We start from the raw sequence: 19,712 nt of genomic DNA on the forward strand, positions 1-19,712 counted from the left end.
CGAAGCTGGTTTGCTCAATATAGATGCTGCTCGTCCCACCACTAGATCTAGCTGATCGGGTGAAAGAGACACTAAGAAGCACTACTACTACTTCTTAGCGTCTCTTTCACCTGATCAATTAGATTTAGTGGTGGAGCAAGCAACTTCTATAAGCAAACCTTCGCGATGTAGCTTCAGTCTCCATTGCACCCGGAGCGCAGTGCTTTTACAAATTCATAGAAATTCAACAAAATCTCTCTACACAGGAATCCCTCCCCCTTTATGAGTCCCCTCTCTCTCTCTATCTATCTATCTATCTATCTACTTGTCCATGTTTTCTTCTCCATTCATTCAATATTAAGTTTAAATGTTTGTGTGTTTAATGCAGGTATGGATGATGAGTAGTTTCTTTCTTCTTTGTCACCCGAGCAGAGACAGTGGTACGTGGAGCGTCATCGCTCTGGCGCACCATCGCGCGTTCCTACTCCGGCCGCATCTCCCTCTATTTCGGAGCATTCAACATGCTCCGAAGCTTCCGTGTCAACGAGATGATCTTCACACTCGTCTAGGCACCGGCGCTCTAGTGGTGGCGGTGGCGGTTGTTGTGGGGATGCCACCGCCGATGCTTCGACACCGCCTCGTGTTCGATGAGGCCCTTTACCCTCCCCTTCTTTGCCCGCCCCGACACCAGCCATGACATTGCCGTCGACACCAGGTTTTGCGCGGCTGACGGCCGTTCCTAGCAGCTACACACCACTAGCTACTCCCCCAGGAGTCACTCCAGTGGACACTCCTCGCTTCGGGGCCCATACTCCAGTGGAGACACCTGACGTCCGTACCCCTGTCGACACGTTGCTAGAGATCCCTGTCGGGACACCCAGGTTCACGCATCACCGACGAGAGGGCTTGCCTTAGAGGGAGAGTTTGAATATGGTGGCAATTGGTAAGAAATATGAATTATATGATCTGTTGACAATTGCAATGCAACAAAGCTATGAGAGAACACACAAATAATGTTTGAGTGGCTATCCACATGTATAATGTGAAGGATGTTTATACACGTTTTCACGAGCACAAATGCGATCTCCCTTTTAAGAGAAATATGTATGCGTATGTGTGTGTACACTTGCGCTTGTGCACATGAATCATGGCACATGCATCCACATTTGGAAGTTCTTATAGCTTGCTTTTGCAAGATCATGAGACTCCTTCGAGTCTTTACATCCACGTTAAAAGCATGCAAATGCCAAATCATCACCAATGTAAGTTATCGCCTTTTTGCATGGAGAAGGCTAGAGGAGCCTTGCATAAGGAGGATGCAAGGAGGCCTTCAAATACTCATGTGTTTGGAAGAATTGCTTGGTTGTGTACCTCTTGAATCCTACCATCTCCTATCTCTTGCTCAAGTCGATCTACCCCCCCCCCGCCCCCGCCCCCACCCACCAAAAACCCAAACCCTAGCTCTCCCAACTCCCATCTATGCATGCATTCATTCTCTTAATTCACCCGAGATTTCTTTAGAATCTTTGCGAATCTCACTAGCTGTCGCCATCGCCTGTACTGCGTCCCCTCTGTGTTCGAACTTCGTCGTCGTCTCCTTACTGCACAACTTCAGCCTAAGCACTGCCTGTTTCGCTTGCACAACCTCTCTCCCCGGTCGGACCTTCGTCCTCACACATGCCATAGCAGGAAGAATCTCCCTCTATGTGTTCGCATTCGTCTCTCTCTGCATTCGTGGAAGCCATTTCCCGGTCGCTCTCCACAGCAGACAAACTCTTCTTGTCTTTGCCTCCGTCTGTCTCCCTGCATTCCCAATCTTCCTTCGCATTGTCATCTTTTTATATGACCCAAAATCTGTTTCTACCTACTGTTGTCTGCGCATAGCTCATCCCCCCTCTCTTGCCATGGCTTGGTCGGCACAACACTGTGTGCCTTTCCCTTCCCCTAACTCCCTTCCCTCCCCAAGAAAAACTTCCTACACTATAGACCATAAGTGCTTCCCTATGCCAGGCCAAGCGACTTCCTCAACTCATCGCTTATCCAACTTATGTTCACCAAGCTCGTGGGCAAAGCAAACTTTGGTTCTATCTCTGTTGTCCTCGTTATATGTGCCCCTTTTTCCTTCTTAGACAGAGAACACAGACAACGCTTTCTGCGTATGCTTCCAGCTGCGGCTCCACACGCAGCAACCTCCTCAAAAAGACCAAAGTGGGCCGATGTTACTTCTTCAATGGGGCTTGCCTTGCGCAGAAACGATACGGAAGTAGAGAAAGAGGGTGCTGGCACTACAGCTTGGGCTTCCCTTGCACAGGATCTGCACATCGGCTGACTCGGCTCTACAGGTTGTCAGACACACGACACCCACCTCGTGCCTCCACGTGCGACTTTTCCTCTTTTTAACTTTTGAGCCATGGAAGCATCTGCCCTCGATTCCCTTTTATACAGCCCAAAACCAAAATTGGCACGGATTACTTACTACCTACTTGCACCATGGTGTAGCAACAATTAGGTGAAAGGATGCCTATCATTAAATAGAAAGAAGAGAACCATCAAATTACTTCATCAATTTCCTCTACTATGATTGCATTGACAACCAAAAAGATAGCATTGCCAAAAATATGACCTTCAAGCCCCCGTTTTTTTTTGGTGCAAAACTCACAATTGTGAGCAGATAGTATTAAGAACATCAGAAATATACACCAACCTCGAGCTCAGACTGAGCCTTGAGGGTCAAAGGATTACAAGTTTTCTACTTGACAGAGAAACCACAACTACTCCTAGGCTTTACTTATTACAAGATGTCATCATGACATGTATTGTTCTAGACCAATCCTCCGAGGCTTCTTTGCCTCCGATCCTGTGGATCGTCACTCTGCTCTCTTGTATGATTTCACAAAAGCTTGCCACAGCAAGATCCCCCTCAAACACGCGATGGTTCCGTGCTTGCCAAATATGGTGAAAGAAGTAGTACCTGATTATTTCAGTGCAGACAAGAAGAGCAGGACTTCCCAAACTGTTACTACCAAAGAACATATCACTCTTGAAGAACTTAATTTGCCATGTCCTTTGAATCCACTTGCATATTTTTCCAGCCATGCCACTGATTGCCAGGCATCCCATGAAAAGGTGGGCTAGGTCTTCACTAGCTATTTTGCACCTTCAAGCAACATCTTAACGGTGGTGATGGTATTGACTACTAAAATGCTAGAGACCTGTCAATAGCTTGCAAGACTTTATTACATGTACTCTTGAGGTTGAGGTTTGCACTTATTTTTGCAAATTAAAAGGCAAGATAGTTTTGAGCATGTTTACTTGGATGGCAACAAGTTGGGTTGAAGTAGTGGAGTAGTTGCAATTAAATGCAAATGAAGTGAAAAACATTTATCGTTTGGGCAAAATTCTTTTTGGCCGTTTGTCAATTACCGGTTGGGCAAGCTTATTTTCTAGCCGCGAAGCAGCCAAAGAAAAGGGGCCAAATTGGTCGGTAGGTTGGTCTATAACGCTAGTTATGTGTGGCACAATAGTCAACCAGGCGACCATGGTCTAAAGATATAATGTTGTTTTTTGACGGATTGTTTGGGGTTTAGATTTGTTTTCCATTTGGATGTAACTAAGTCATTTGACTTTCACCTAAAATTAGATCTAGAGGACTCACTAGGTTAGAGGATTAAAACAACCATCGAACCCATAGTTGTTTACGGGCTCCCACCATAGAGGGGGTAATTGTAATGCAATTAGAAGGGGCCTCCACCCTCAGCACTAAAGGGCACGGGCACTTTAATGAAGCCCAAGCGGTGGGAGCCATGACAACGAAGCTAGGACACGGGGATCGGGATGCGCGTAGCCATAGGATGGCCAGGGTAAACTAAGACACGAAAAAGTAAACTTGGACAAGCAGGGAGCCTGTCCAAGTTTATTTATCATTTTATGGTTTGCCTACATGTCAACTTGTCCATCGCAGGCGTAGCGGTTAGTGCATTGGGCTCTCATGGTGGTGGCGAGGGTTCAAGTCCCCGTGCTTGCGATGGGCGTCTCTTTTTTACCATCCTCAATTCACCTCGAGATTCCCCCTTTCGACCTCCACCGCGGATCCCATCTCTCTCTACCCGTGCCCTTTAGTGCTGAGGGGCATCCACGAGAGGGGGTAATTGTAGGAGGGAGGGTGATTAGACCCTTTGAAAAGACAAGACATCACGCACACACCGAGGAAGGGGGGGGGGGGGGGGTAAGAAGATGAAATGTAACTGCAGTTAGTGAAAGGGGAGGGTGTAACTCAACAACAGCTACCCGGGTTTCTTCTCTGAAAGTGAATAATTGCATCGTGAAAGTGTGCAAGTGGGTTTCTTCTCTCTTACCCGGCTACCTCCCTCCTCTCTCGTATGATGGTGAGTGAGAAGTCAACTCAATAGTCACTTCACCTTTCTATTACAGAACCCCCAACTAAGTCATAGAATTTTGTAAAAAAAGGATTTTTGGTGTATCAAGGAAAAAGTGTGTGAAGGGGAAAAATTTTGTACTCAATTTCAAAATAATGATGAATTTTTAAGAAAATAATGATCAGATTGTTGTAAGATAAAACAAAGCATGATAAGCAGTGTGCAGGAGAGTATTTTCTAGTCGGCCAAATTTCCTCCTCATGAAGATGCAAACCAAAAGTGCCCAAAGGAGCTAGCTTGGTTGGTTGAGCACTCGACCGTTGTGACCCGGGTCATGGATTTGAGTACAATCAAGCGACCTTGGTAGTGGTCACAAACGTTTGCTTTGACTCGCACACGATTTGTGCGATTGGGACAAAAATAAGATGCAAACTAGAAGTACTCATGATAGGATTTTGCAAATTTGTGATAGTTTAATTGATTCCCTTGGGTTTTTTAACGATTTTTCTTCCTCTTATCCTCATTTAAAATTGGCTTAATCTATTTTCAAACCAATGGAAGGTTAAGCTGAGGCAAACCTTTCTTGGCACATCCGTGATTAGATTTCTCTTGAGATTTCTTTGACGACGCTTTTTAAGCATTCATATAATGAACGATTTATCTCTTGTAGTGTGCACATGAAGCGTTCACGGCTTCCGTTCGATGGATTTTGAAGAGGGTGACCCACCTTATTTTGGATTGAGATGTACCGTGCCATGAACGGTCGTAATATATGTAATCAAGTCCCCCTCATCTCCATGCATTCACCAAGCGTTAACGGTGCTCATTAGGTACCAACCAATCAAGAGACTTCCTTTTGCCTCCTTGCCATGAAACTTGCAAACGCTCACCATGTATGCATGAGCATGTTCAAGTTAGCGGCCATTGAAGGGTAGCGAACATTTGGCTGAACGACCCATGTGCGCACTACATCTTTCGTTGCATCTTTGTACTTATTATGGATTTGGTTTCATTCGATGCTATGCACCAATCCATTTGATAATTTGTTTAATTGATTTACCAGTTTCAAATCTCCCCAGTACTTTATGCTTTCATTTTCAATGAAACCTCTTGTGTGTTTGTGTGTGAGAGAGAGAGGATTTATTTCATAAGAAGTTTATGTCTGTTTCAAATCTCACTAGTAATGTATAGGCTAGGTTGCATGGAGACAGTTCTCTTTCTTTCCTGTCGAAGCCTCCGGTCACCAAACAAACGGTTAACACCATCAAAGGGCCAGTCAAAAGCGCCATAGAGTAGCAAGCCTCGAATATTGATGTTGCATGTTTTGGTTGTGTCATTTTCAATCGTTGTGGCTACACCATATTTCACAAAATGATTTTTACTTATATTGTTAAAAACCGTGTGGCTTTCCAAAAATTGAACGTGAGAGCATAGTCTCCCATCCCCTCACCATGCCTCGCTTCATCCCAATCCCAGTTGAAAACTTGTTCAAGGACCTCAATTTACCTTAGATACGTACATTAGCTACTTTAGTCCCTCATATTTTCCTCCACTCTACATTCAACCACTGCTTAATCAAGCCATCATTATCTCTTCCAACTCAATGTGTTATCTCATCTGCCTTATGCATTAATATCACATTGTCATAGTTTGACGATGTTAATTGGCTGACGAGCTTATCTTTGTGGGGGGGGGGGGGGGGGGGGGGGGGGGGGGGGGTCCAACTTAATAATCATGCATATCTATGCAACATAAGGGATTATTCAATTTCATTTTTAATCACATTTTCACATACAAAATGGTACCGTGAAGTAGAATTGTGAAGAAGTTTATAGATTGAATAGAAAAAAGATGTATTTCATTCGTAAAAAAATCATAGATTAAAATTGTAAAGATAGTCTTTAAATATACATAATTTACACACAGTGAACCCCTTCCCCCTCCTTGTAGGGTAGACACACACACACACACACACACACACACAATTTCCCCAAACTTGCTGGATTTGAAGCAAGAGGGGAGCTAGAGGGAGAGTCTTCTTTATTGAATAATTGGTTATAATTACCCCTAACCAGATAGGAAAAACAAACGACACGTATAGAGAATCCCTTGCTCACTAGAAAGAAGGCGAATAGTACCAAAACACCTTTTCCTTTAAATCTTTTAATAGATAAAGCACCAAAGATAGGTGTTTTGCCAGCTAGGCACCCCTTTGTTTAAACAAGACCTAGTGTTTGGCTCCAAGCTCTTGGACAATAAAGATCTAAGGATAAAAATTTGTGTTCTGAAAGCGATATGGGTTTAAGCAACTTTTCTAGAAAAAGAGTGGAGTGTTGCATGCAGAACTAGTGTTGGAAACTTACGAATGGCTTCTGTCAAGTAGTAGGAAGCGTCTTGCCAAGAAGAAGACAGATCCTTGTCAAAAATATAGCGCAATATCAAAGATTTTGTAAAATGTTGAGGGTCAATGCATCAAATCCCTCAAGGGGCTATGTGCCCATTTAACTGTTTTTTTTGTATATGTTGGAAGCCCATGTGCAAAGGATATGCCAAAGTTTGCATGTATTTTTTTGAGCTCATTCAAAATAAGCTCTAATGAGCATTAAAAAAAAAGAGATAAGCACCAAAGCATTTTAGCATCATCTAATTGGACACAATTATGTTGGTTTGAGGTGTTGTTTTATTTATAGCATGATATGTTTTAGCATACCTAAGCGATCTGTCAAAAGATCGCCTTATTTTAAAAGTGCCAATAAGAATGTTCACACTGTTTTGTGTGTGGAGGGAGAGAGAAATGAAATGAAACGTTGTATTGAATATCGGGACAATTCCAAGAGAGCGGCTGCCTGAACAATTCGAATTTCCTCACACGCATACCAATCAACCTCTCACCATCTCTCCCAAAACCCAAATATACACCTAGACCAGGACAACACACACACACACACACACACACACACACACACACACACACACACACACACACACACACACACACACACACACACACACACTCACACACAAGATTATAAGAGAAAGAGGCGTAGACATGATTTGTGAATACACAACATAGCATAAGAGTGGAGACAGAGGAATCTTGCACATGAATGTCCTAAAGATTATATCCCGAAACTCTACGGAAACTCTTGTGGAGTTTGGTATTTAATTTTTATTATTGGCTTATTGGTGCCAAAATATGGAGGCTCCTTTTACACTTACCTCCACTTTAGTCTATGAGTGGTGGCTATCACTTATTCCATAACCCTCTATATGGTGAGTTCTTACTAAGTATTTACAAGGGAACCATAGTGGCTTATTGGCAAAATTAACTATAACACTATGCAAATGAAAATGGCTGAGATAATTATTTATTTACGACGCCTTCTTCTCGACTGCTACAGTTTCAATCTACACATCATCAACTCACTATTAGTAAAAATAAAAAGACAACACAGTAATTAACTATTACCCGTCAACTATCTCAATTCTAGTTAGCCACATATAACAAGAGGGTACCCAATATCATAACATCCCTCCCACCAGGGATAGGAATTGTCCTTAGTTGTTCAACAGAGGATCAATGGGATCCTGAGTGATGAAATGTGTGGAGAAAATCTGAAAAGTTTCAAAAAAATATTCATGTTTCCATTTAGTATCTTTTATAGGGTGGCCTTTAAAGTCAAAAGATAATGATTGTAAACCATGACAGCGCGTGTAGTGATGGTCCAACTGTTTAGGTAGGAATGAGTTGCACTTCTTGATCTACAAGTGTGGGTGGATCCTCATATATATGATGTGTGGGTAGGGGTCCTCAAAAGGGTCGTAATACACTAATGTCAAATGCATTGTGAATGTAGAAGTGTGAAGGTAGTTCTAAGCGATATGAAACATCATTTACCACAACAAAAATCTTGAATGGATCATAAAAGCGAGGAGAAAGCTTTACAAAAATATTTGTATCAACACTTGTGATTTTTCTCCTTTCGGTTTGAAGCATAACATAATCTCCTTCCTTTAATCCATGTTCTTTGTGGTGCTTATTAGCATGCTTAGTGTAAAGTTCTTGTGAATGCTTGATAGCAGAGTGAACACTTTTATAAATGTCATAAAAATTTACAGTGAAAATATTAGGAGCATGCACAATGTTAGAAAGACGTGAAGTAGTAGGAAGAGAGTGACCATACACAATCTCAAATGGAGATTTAGCTGTAGCAGAATGAGTAATATTATTATAAGCAAACTGCAAAATATGCAGGTAATCATCCCATTTCTTTGGTTGAGAAGACACATAAGATTTCAATAAATCGATGATAGTGCGATTAGTGACTTCTGATTAACCATTAGACTCAAGATGTAATGCAAAAGTGAAATCGGTTGTAGTTACAAGAATTTCAAAAATTAAAGCCCAAAAAACACTACAAAATTTGGAATCTCTATCAGATATGATTACTTTTGGCAAACCATGATGAAGAAAGGAAACTTTTAGAAAGAGAAGTGCAACTTGTATGCAGTGAGAGTTTTCTTGCATGGAATGAAATATGCTTGCTTAGAAAAACGATCAATAAGAATGCAAATCATATCATGTCTGTAAACCGTGAGTGGAAAACCAATGACAAAATCTATAGTTAAGTTTTCCCAAGGTCTTTCATGTTGGGTGCAACTAAGGTGGATGCAGGCATACAAACATAGCGAGCAGAAGGTAACGCAAGAGAGAGCAGAGAGAGTCGACACAATAAGAAAAAACTCGCTATATTGACTACTTCAAAAGGTTTTACAATATATAAGATAAAAGTTTTCCATGCAAAGATTCACTTTTAACTCAGCTTGCTTGCATGCCATAAGGGGAGTTTCCCACGGTCTTGGAAACCCAACAATCCCCCCCTCAAGCCCGAACTACATCACTCTCATGATATCTCAAGTTTTTGGTATACTTGGTAATTGTGAGTTTTAGGTTCTCTCACAACCAAGGATTTTGGTGTATCCATAACCTGGTGCTATGATAATGAACCCTCCCTTGAGCAGATAGGATGTAGATTAAAAAATTAGCTACCAATAAATGGAGTTTTTGGTTCACTGCCAAACCTTGGGTTTAAGGTGTACCCAGTAACCTCATGAGAAGTGTGACAAAAATAGGACTTAAACAAAAAACTAAAATTTTGGGAGGTCTTACCACTCATGTGTGGCAGTTTCTATAGCCCGTATAATTTATTTTGCTTATGAAAAACATGAAAAGAGTTGATCTAGAAAACATCATTGTCAACAGAAAATATTTGAGATTCGATGTCTCCATGAATCACATGAATCTGATTTTTACCCTTTTAAAAGCATTTATTTGAAGGATGATTTATTTTACCACAGTGAACACGAGGATTCTTCTTGAAACAGTTGTCTGGTGATTGTTGCACCCACAAATGGCACAAGATTTGGTACCAATGGATGATCGAGATGAAGCTGAGGTAGAAGCACAATATTAGTGATTACATAGGCACTGGGAGTATCAGAAGAAATGATGGGGGATACTACATTGGAGACTGTATATATGCACTAGGTATAATGGCACAAGATTTGGTACCAATGGATGGTCGAGATGAAGATAAAGTAGAAGCACAATTAGTGATTGTATAGGCACTGGGAGTATCAAAAGAACTTATGGGGGATACTGCATTGGAGACTGTATATGCACTAGGTATAATGGGAGAATTGGTACGGGATACCCTTCTTTCTTCTTCCTGCAATTAATTGATGATACCATCCAAGGAGGATAGTGGATCTTTCTATTTTAAAACAATAACAATCTGATGGAATTTATCAGGAAAACTTTTTAACAAAACAGTTGTGAGATCTTCTTCTGGCACTAGGGCTTAGACATAAACAAGTTGAGTTTTAATACTCTTTAATTGGTTAACTAAAGATAGTAATGTTTTCATCGGCACGCATAGCAAGAGAGTACAACTCCATCTTTAGACTCATCATTGAATACTTAGCTTTAGCACCAAAAACTTTCTCTAGTTGTATCCAGGCAGCGCTAGAAGATTGCACGTCATCAAGTTATTTGGGGTGCTCTACCGACGGGGGTGAAGATTCAAGAGAGAGGGATTGGGTCAGATCGATGCTTCGGGTGCAGGTGCAGGTTAGCTAGTGAAGATCTGGCCCACCTATTCATGGACTGCCCAGCTATCAAAGGCCTCGCTGGGAAAATATGCAAGTGGATCCAAAGAACATGGAAAATTAGTTTTTTCAAGACTGACCTATTCCTTGGAGGTAAGAATTCAGATAGTCCTGCACTCCTTGTCAGCACTGAGATCGTCAGATACTTCTTCCTACATAATGTATGGCAGACAAGGAACCGCCGTGTTTTTTAAGGAGGTTTTGAGGTGGCAAGCTTCACAGAAATTATACAAGAAAGCAAAGTGCTAATATGGACACTCGGGCGCAAGCATCACTCGAAGGATTGGTCTAGGACTACTTGTGCCTTCTTGTCAGCAGATGGAATGCATAGGATGGGGGCAAATCTTGGCCATCGATAAATAAAAGATCTCAGAATGACAAGATTATGGACCTTGTGTATCAAGGATGAGGGGGCGGGTTGGTAGGGGTGGCTACCCTGATAGCCGATGTAATTATGGTCCATGGATGTTGTCATGGTCGAACATGAGCATGACAAGACCTTGTAATTTTTTGGGCTGCTCAATATAATTCACTCACAATTGTGAGTTTTGCTTTAACAAAAAAAGAAGATTGCACATCATCTAAGTAATGAATAAAATTGTCTTCGAGAGATGTCATAATAATACCTAATGCTTGCTTGTCCTTGCGTTGTTGCTCGGCAGATAGTGCTCTCGTAAAACAGCAACAGATGTGCCTGCTTCGTCTGTTGATAGAGGCTTGACGACGCTCCAAAGATTCTTTCGCATCAGATATCCCTTTACTTTGATTTGCGGAGTTCTTGTTGGTTATTGCATTGTTTTTACCTTCGGTTTATATGTTGAGAGGTTGTCTTCGTCGATAGACTCTTTGACTTAATTAACCTCGTGTATATCGTTGATTTGCAGCATTTTGATATGCTTTGCTATGCTTTATATGCAAGCAACCACCCTAGACAATCTCTTCATGAGTTTGCTTGTCGACTATGATGTGTTATACTCCCTCTTCACAGGCGTTTTGAGATGCCTTTTGATATGCTTGCTGCATCGTGACGTTTTGATATGCCAGAAAAAAAAGGAGAGGATTCTATTGCAACTGTCACTACGCAACTATCCCGCCTTGAAGCTCTTGTGGAAGCATTTTAAAATGCCCTGCGACACTGCTTGGGCTATGACCACCAGAGTCGACTTGTACCTATGGCGTTTCTATATTCCACTTGCAGATTGTTGCCCGCCTAAGTGAACATGTCACCTTCGTCTTGAGATGCTCCCGGGTCACCTACGTCTTGAGATGCTGCCGAGTCACCTGCGTCTTGAGATGCTGCCGGGGCTCCCCGCCTGCAATGCCTACTCTCCACCTAAAACACCCTACCCGACCTGGGCTCTGATACCACTGTTGGGTGCAGCTAAGGTGGATGCAAGCGTGCAAACATGGCGAGCAGGGTAATGCGAGAGAGAGCAGAGAGAGTCGATACAATAAGGAAAAAATCGCTATATTGATTAGTTCAAAAGCTTTTATAATATATAAGGTAAAAGTTTTCCATGCAAAGCTTCACTTTTAACCGAGCTTGCTTGCATGCCATAAGGGGAGTTTCCCACGGGCTTGGAAACCCAACATTTCAAGAATGGGGAGAGAGTGTAAAAGACCCAATTTCTTACCTGTTCTTGCTTTAATCTAATCAAACAAGTTGAAATATACTGTTTAATATCACTTTTCATAGTAGGCCAATAAAAATCACGACATAAATCCTAAAAAGTAGCAACAAAACCTTCATGTCCCGCATAAGGTGGTTTATGTAATTCTTCAACGAGTAAAACATTGAATGGTTTTGTGACACACAATTTTTGTTTTATTTTAAGTAAAGGAAATTATCTTATATTGTGTATTCAAGAAATATGTGCACTGTATTGTCAAGCATATGCAACCACGGGGTGTTAAAATCATCATCTTGTGCATAAGTATCAATCATAGAATTAAATGAAGTACCCGTAATAATTGATTGATTATTGAGAGAGGGTCTGCGACTCAAAGCATCAGTCACAACATTTTCTTTACCAGGTTGGTATTGAATGTTGGACTGAAAACTTTGAATAAAAGCAACCTACTTAATATGCCTATCATCTATTCGGGATTGAGATAATAAATACTTGATACTTTGCTAATTAGTTTTAGTAATCAAGTCAACACCCATTAATTAATGTTTTCATATTTTCAAAGTATGCATTACAATAATCAATTCTTTGTCATATGTACTGAGCTTCGATTCACAGGATTTAAATTTACGACTTTCAAATGCAAGTGGATAGTTATCTTGCATAAGAACTGCACCAATACTTTTTTCACTAGCATCATTGACTACAGCAAAGAACGATTGATCAAAACCAGGCAATTTTACTACACGTGCATTAGTCAAAGCATTCTTGAACGCAGTGAATGAGCTTTCTTGTAAATCAGTCTATACATATGGAGTGTTTTTCTTTAACAGGAGAGTAAGATAATGAGATTTATAAGTAGAATTACGAACAAACTTTTTGTAATAATTGCATAGACCAATGAGAGAACGTAGCTCATGCAGGTTTTTAGGTTTAGGCCATGATTGAATAGCTTCAATTGTCTTGGGGTCTACATGTATTCCCTTTTTTGATACAATGTGTCCGAAATAATCAATTTCAAATTGGAAAACTAAACTCTTTTTGGGATTCAGGTATGGATAATTTTGTGAGAGTAGATCAAAGACACGTGTTGAACGCTCCTTATGTTCTTATTCAGATTTCTTGAACACAAGAATATCATAAAAAAATACAATGACAGTCTTGATGGTCAATGAAAATTCGGTTCATCATACAAGTGAAAGTAACTGGTGCATTTGTTAGTCCAAATGGCATGATAAGAAATTCATAGTGCCTTGTTTGTGTTTTGAATGCAGTTTTGTAAACATCTTCCTCAAACATTTTAACTTGGTGGTATCCCTATTTAAGGCCAATTTTGCTAGAAATATTTGTCCCTTTCAACTTGTCCACAGTAGGTTATCCACTCTGGGAATAGGAAACCTATTCTTAATGGTGATCATATTTAGAGCCTTATAGTCAATACACAAACGAAAGGTTTCATTTTATTCTTAATAAGGCGTATTGGAGCTACGTATGGTAAACTACTAGGTCTAGTAAGTCCCTAGTCAAAGAAATCTATGATTTGATTTTGTATCTCCTTGTGTGCTACTGGGCTTACATGATAGGGTGCTCTACAAGGTAGTTCACTACCCAGGGTAATATCAATTTTATGGTCTTCATGGTATAATGGTGGTATTCCAGGAGGCAAATCATGCATGAACCAATGTTTAAATTGTGAGAGAAAATCATCGCATGAAGAGTCTTGAGGAGTTTTAGTTTGAGTAGAGAGTTGGTTTACAAGCAATAGATATATTTTTCCTCGATTTCAAACTGCTCATTTGACTTGAGTGTAAGAGAACAGTGGAAATTTTTGATGTTCCAAGATTTCTTGAATGGAGTAGGTTTTTGTTTTCATGGGTGAGAGTCAAAGTGCATGTTTTGTAATTGATTGGTGGGTTAACTTCATGTCAAAAAGGCATCCGAAAAGTCATCAATACCATGCAGTGGTGCGACTAGAATTGTACGTGTATGGAAAAATTCACCAATGCAAACTTCAGTAGTGACTTGAGTTTACCATTGAAACAATGATTATTAAAAACAGTCTTTACTTTGTGAGGTGAAGAGAGTTGAGAGAGAGAATGTTGTTGTGCCAATTGTGTAGAGATGAAATCATGGCTACTACCATCATGTAAAAGAATCGTGATATCTTAACCTTTATATGTGCCTTTTGCTTTGAGTAGAGTGTGTGGGGATATAAGAATACCTAGAGAAGGATTGTCATTGGCATCATACTCGAGATCATAGCCCAAATCGTAATTGACTTCATTGTCGTAGGAGTAGCATCTTCCATGAGGTTAATTTTTGCACTATTTGTGCGGTTTTTGTTGAATGGTCTTTGATTGTGGTTGCATGCGACTCCATTAGGTTAGCCATTGGTATGGCCGTTGCTCTTAGCAGAGTTGGTTGTGCACTTATCTGCATAGTACCCAAATTGAAAACATTTGAAACGTTTCACCTTTTTATTACCCTTGGAAGATTGATTAGGACATTGATCATTGGAATTATTTTGGTTGCCCCTCTGCTGCATGTGATTGTTGTTTTTGCCACGAGGTCAAGAATATGACTCTGATTTTTGTTCTTGTCAAAGTTAGGAGAGAAAGAAACTCTCTTATTACAATTAGTATTAGTAGATTGATCAACGTGAAGTTGATGTTTGCCTTCTTTTTCTCTGCATGAAGTGCCAAATTAATAGCTTTTGACAGTGAATCTGGCTCAAACATATCTACTTTAACACTACTTTGTAGTGCTAATGCAAATATATACTTACACTTTAATTTCTTGTGGCTGACATGTTAGATAGCTTGAAGTTGAATGAGACAATTCCAAAAATGGTGAGTGTAAGCCTGTACATCTTCATTTCTACCTTCGCAAATTGGCGGCGTGCTTTAGCTTTGTACTATGTGGGTAAGAAATGGGATAGAAATAACTTTTTGATGAATGCATGCCAGATGCGAGGTCTTCTATCGTGATGTTTAGTGGCATTGGTGAGACGATTTGATGCACACTTTACCATGTCACGCTTGCAAAAGTCTTCATCATGAAAATAGCCGTCTAGTTGACTAATCCATGCCAGTACAGTGCTAACATCTTTAGTACCATCTGAATGTGAAATCTTTTTTGCTAAGTTCAATTTTGGTACGAGTAACATGCAATAGCTTTTCTTCTGGTTCCTGGCTTCACATGCCTTCATATTATGCAAGTGATTGTTGCAAATTTGCAAACTATTCAGCAATAGAGGGTGACTGTGGAAGATGGACCATGCTAGTGTGCTTTTTTTTCCTCACTTTTTTTGTGTGTGTATATATTTCACTTAGCAATATGTTGGATGACAGTGTCCAATCAAAAAGTGTAGCACAAGAGCAAGGGTGAAATTTGGCGATTAGTTGAGCAGGCTTGCGTGCAAGAAAATTGGAAGGTTCCACTTCCAAGCCTCCTTCCACAATTTGTAGATGGCAATCAGTAAAGGGTTTCCAATTTGCCTGATAGACTTTGCTTGAGGGTCGGCTCCCGTTTCTTTTAATCAAATATTGCCGGTCGACTTCAGATCCTCAACTTTGAGTAGCCGTTCCATTCTCGATGTGTGACCAAGAAGTTTTAAAATGGTTGGACAAGGAATTTTGACTTGGCGACAAAATAAATTGGAAGATAGTGTGGTAGGCGGCCGGAATAAGACGTAAGTTGGGTGGTCAAAGGAATTTAAGTGGGTGATTCGAGAAAAGTTGTGAGAGCTGAGTGGCTGGATAAATTTTTTGGTAATCAACCAAGGATTGGATAAAATAAGGGCTTTGGGACGAGTGTAAATTCCCCCTAGAGGGTAATATTTTGAATGGTTATTGGGTGGCCGGTCATGGGTAGTTAATTGAAGCCACACCTTTTATTAAAAAGATGTAGTACACTATGTGAAAGTAGGGGCATGGGAGGGTCCGATTCTTGCCCTTTTGGCTTCACAATCCACACATGATTTGGCCATTAGGTTGAACTTAAAGCTTGACATACAGAATCTCGATGATTGATAAGCAAAATTAATTGGTCGATTTGCCAATTAACCGTCAATTAGGCCTTGATTTGCAGACTCGATGTTGCAAATTCAAAAATTGATCCTTAAAATTTGAAATCAGTTGCCGATTACCTCGAACCAGAACCTCTGATACCACTGTTGGAAGAAATTCGGGAGAATGATTGCTTGAACAATTCAAATTTCTTCACGCACATACCTACCAAACTCTCACTATCTCTCCCAAAACCCACACACACAACTAGACTAGGATATTTAACACACACACACACACACACACACACACACACACAGAAAGAATAGACTTAATAGTGAAGGATTGTAAGAGGAGGAGATGTAGACATGATTTGTGAATACACAGCATAACATAAGAGTGGAGAGAGAGAAATCTTACATATGAATGACATAAAGATTCTAGCCTCAAACTCTACGGCACCTCTTGTGGAGTTTGGACTTTAATTTTTATTATTGGCTTATTGGTGCAAAAAATTAGAGGCCCCTCTTTACACTTAGTTCCATTTTAGTAAATGAAAAGGTGTCTATCACTTATTGCATGACCCTCTAGAGGGTGAGTTCTTACTAACTATTTACAAGAGAGCCATAGTGGATTATTGGTAAAATTAACTATAACACTATGCAAATGAAAATGGGCGAGAGAATTATTTATTGCCGACGCCTTCTCCTCAACTCCTAGAGTTCCAATCCACACAACATCAACTCACTATTAGTAAAAATAAAAAGACAACACAATAATTAATCATTACACGCTAGCTATCTCAATTGTAGTTAACCACATACAACAAGAGGGTGCCCAATATCGTAACATTAAACCTCTCCAAGAGGCCAAAATGACCTATTAGACCAAATTTATATAATCCTAGTGGATCTAATACAATGTCTAGGTACAAATAAAACGAAGTAAAATAAAAGCTACAAGGGGCCTATTGCCACTCCCATGGAAACAAGTTTAAACTTGAGTCTTTATGCTACTGGTGATCCTGCCAATGTCACACTTGTCACACTTTATTGGTCAGCAAATTGCTTTATTGGTCAACAAATTTATGCATAGCCCAAGTTTTAGTATTGGCAGGTGTCAAGTAAATCTTTCGCTACTTAAGTGGCACTTTACATCTTGAGTTGTTTTATCCCAAGGGGGGATCATCCAGATTTACATGCATTTTTGAACTCAGATTGGATTGGTTGTTATGACACACGAGTGTCCATGAGTGGTTTTTGTTTCATGCTCGACGGTTCATGCATATCATGGTTGAGCAAGAAGCAACCTACTGTGGTGGCCACTTCCAGTTGCGAGGCTGAACATGGCAGTTTTCACAGCTATGATTGAGTGTGTATGTCTTAGATGCCTTATAGATGATTTGGGTGTTGGACAAGACACTGCCAACATCATCTACACTGACCGTCAGACTGCATTGGTGGTTGCGAGAAACCTACTTTTCTATGCTCACACAAAGCACATTGAGGTGCATTACCACTATGTTAGAGAGAGACTCTCAGCATAAGAGATCATCTTGGCTTATGTACAAACACAGGACAACCTTGCAGATATTTTCACAAAGGCATTGTCTTGTGCGAAGTTCGAAGCTTTTCGCAAAAATTTGGGCTTACTCCCCTTTGTGGACTGATCATGTCCTCAAGGCATTGTACTTTCCTATAGTCTATGTACTAGCTCTCATTCATCGCATCACTCCCACGGAGGATTTGTTTCCATATATATGTGGTAGTGATGTGTGTGAATGCACTTAGGACCGCCGAGGCATTTTTTCCCTCACTAGGAGGTTTTTCCCCCCGTGCATTGTATAAACGCCCATCATTCTAGGGCTAACTTATCTTTCATTACACACTGAGTAATACTACTCTCAAGCGGTGTGTGTTTCCCTGCAACCCTATTTCCATGAAATTTATGCACCCCATAAAGCATAGCTCAAGTAACCAATGTGTCAAATAGCCAAAGCTTTGTTCAAGTTTCCTAAAACAGAATTTACGAACACATCCTCTCTATCCTCCCCAAAGCTACATTGGCTCCTCTCGTCAATCTGGTCTCTGTGTTCTCCTCAAGGAGAACACTTGACCATTGAAGACCACTCCCAAGCAAGTGTATATGTCTGTATACTCAACCATTTGTTGACCATATGTGAAGGTGAATGCAGATCGACTGACCCACTGTGCTTTGGTCTTGCCAAGGTTCACCGCCGACAAGCCGCAAACACTAGCAAATTTGTGCAATGCATCCAAGCGTCGTTGCATCCCCTCGGATGAATCTCATATTAACACATTACCATCTACAGACAGTAGTAATGAAATCCATGTCTGTACTAGCTGTGCTCCTCTGTCACCTCCTCTCTCAATGTAATCTGAAACCAAGACACACACACACACACACACACAAAGATCGATTTGCACATCAATTTTACTTTTTAGTATTTTCTTGATAAGAAGTAAACTTTTATAAAAAGCCAAGACTCAGTAGGGCCGATTGGCATTTCCTTTGTCATGACGTAGCATGGAATATCTTTTAAAAGAAACCTATGGTAGAAACTAAACGTTGTGGAGTGCAACAAGTCTCATCCTCATCGATTGAATTTGATGAACTAGAGTTGCCAGTCCACCCGTAGGTTACCTTTAGTTCATCGACTTGGTCCTAAGATCGAATCATCGACACACTTTACCGTCCTTAATTTTGACCATAGATCCCTCCTCAACCACCTCATGCCATTAAGAGATGTGGAATTATGGTATTAGCTACTATTTACACCTTACAACCTTTGGAATTAGCATAGCTTCCTTAATCAGGCTTCTCCTATGGTATAGGACATGCTCATTTCTCTTGTCTTCCCGGCATAAGCTAAATCATGATCCTTCAAATTTCCATTTGTGGAAATCATGTCACGAGTCGTGATCATGATAATGTACATTGAAAGAGTCTTATATTAAGATATGAGACAGGCACCCTTTTGAAAGATTTGCTCCTCAGGCACATGTTGTGGTTGAGGTTGATTGTTTTTTTTTTTTTTTTTTTTAGTTAATATATCTCCACTCACAATTGTATGGAAAAAAAAAAAGAACGAACATGACATATGCCTATCAAAATGAAAACATTGAAGCACAAGGTCATTTGATAGTTTAATACAAGCTAAAAAAGAAGTACCTTGTTATTTGATTTGGGCAGTGACGAAAGAGAAAGGGATAGCGTCTGCTTGAGTTGCGCGCGCAAGTGGGTGATGGAAATGGGGTCGTAGACTCATAAGAGTCATAGCCTCATAGGCCTAAGCATCTCTCGAAGAAAACGTTGTTTATGAGAAGAGGCTTGACTTTGTGAAATCCATTATTTGGAACAATCTAGTCGATGGAATCTAAACTTGATTTCTACGTCCATCACATCTTCCGCATATTTTTTCAACATATTCCGCATATTTTGTAATTTTCTTGTATTTTGTTTAATTTTCCAATTCCCCTCTCTTCAAACGCCTATTTTGATTTTTCAACGAGCTCAAGGCTAATATGAGGCAC

The 19,712-nt window shown here is 40.4% G+C and overlaps 1 long non-coding RNA gene across 1 annotated transcript in view; it reads right to left on the reverse strand.

The window, feature by feature from the left end:
• Positions 1-16,653: 16,653 nt before the first annotated feature.
• LOC147438563 (uncharacterized) overlaps positions 16,654-19,712 on the reverse strand; it is a 104,787-nt gene continuing 101,728 nt past the window's right edge. The window contains exon 6 of the long non-coding RNA XR_015184507.1: positions 16,654-16,874. This is a non-coding gene — a long non-coding RNA (uncharacterized LOC147438563). The remainder of the gene's footprint in view (positions 16,875-19,712) is intronic.

The sequence above is a fragment of the Adiantum capillus-veneris genome, chromosome 16 (assembly GCF_014529385.1).
Source record: "Adiantum capillus-veneris isolate H3 chromosome 16, ASM1452938v2, whole genome shotgun sequence".
In the NCBI taxonomy this organism is placed as follows: domain Eukaryota; kingdom Viridiplantae; phylum Streptophyta; class Polypodiopsida; order Polypodiales; family Pteridaceae; genus Adiantum; species Adiantum capillus-veneris.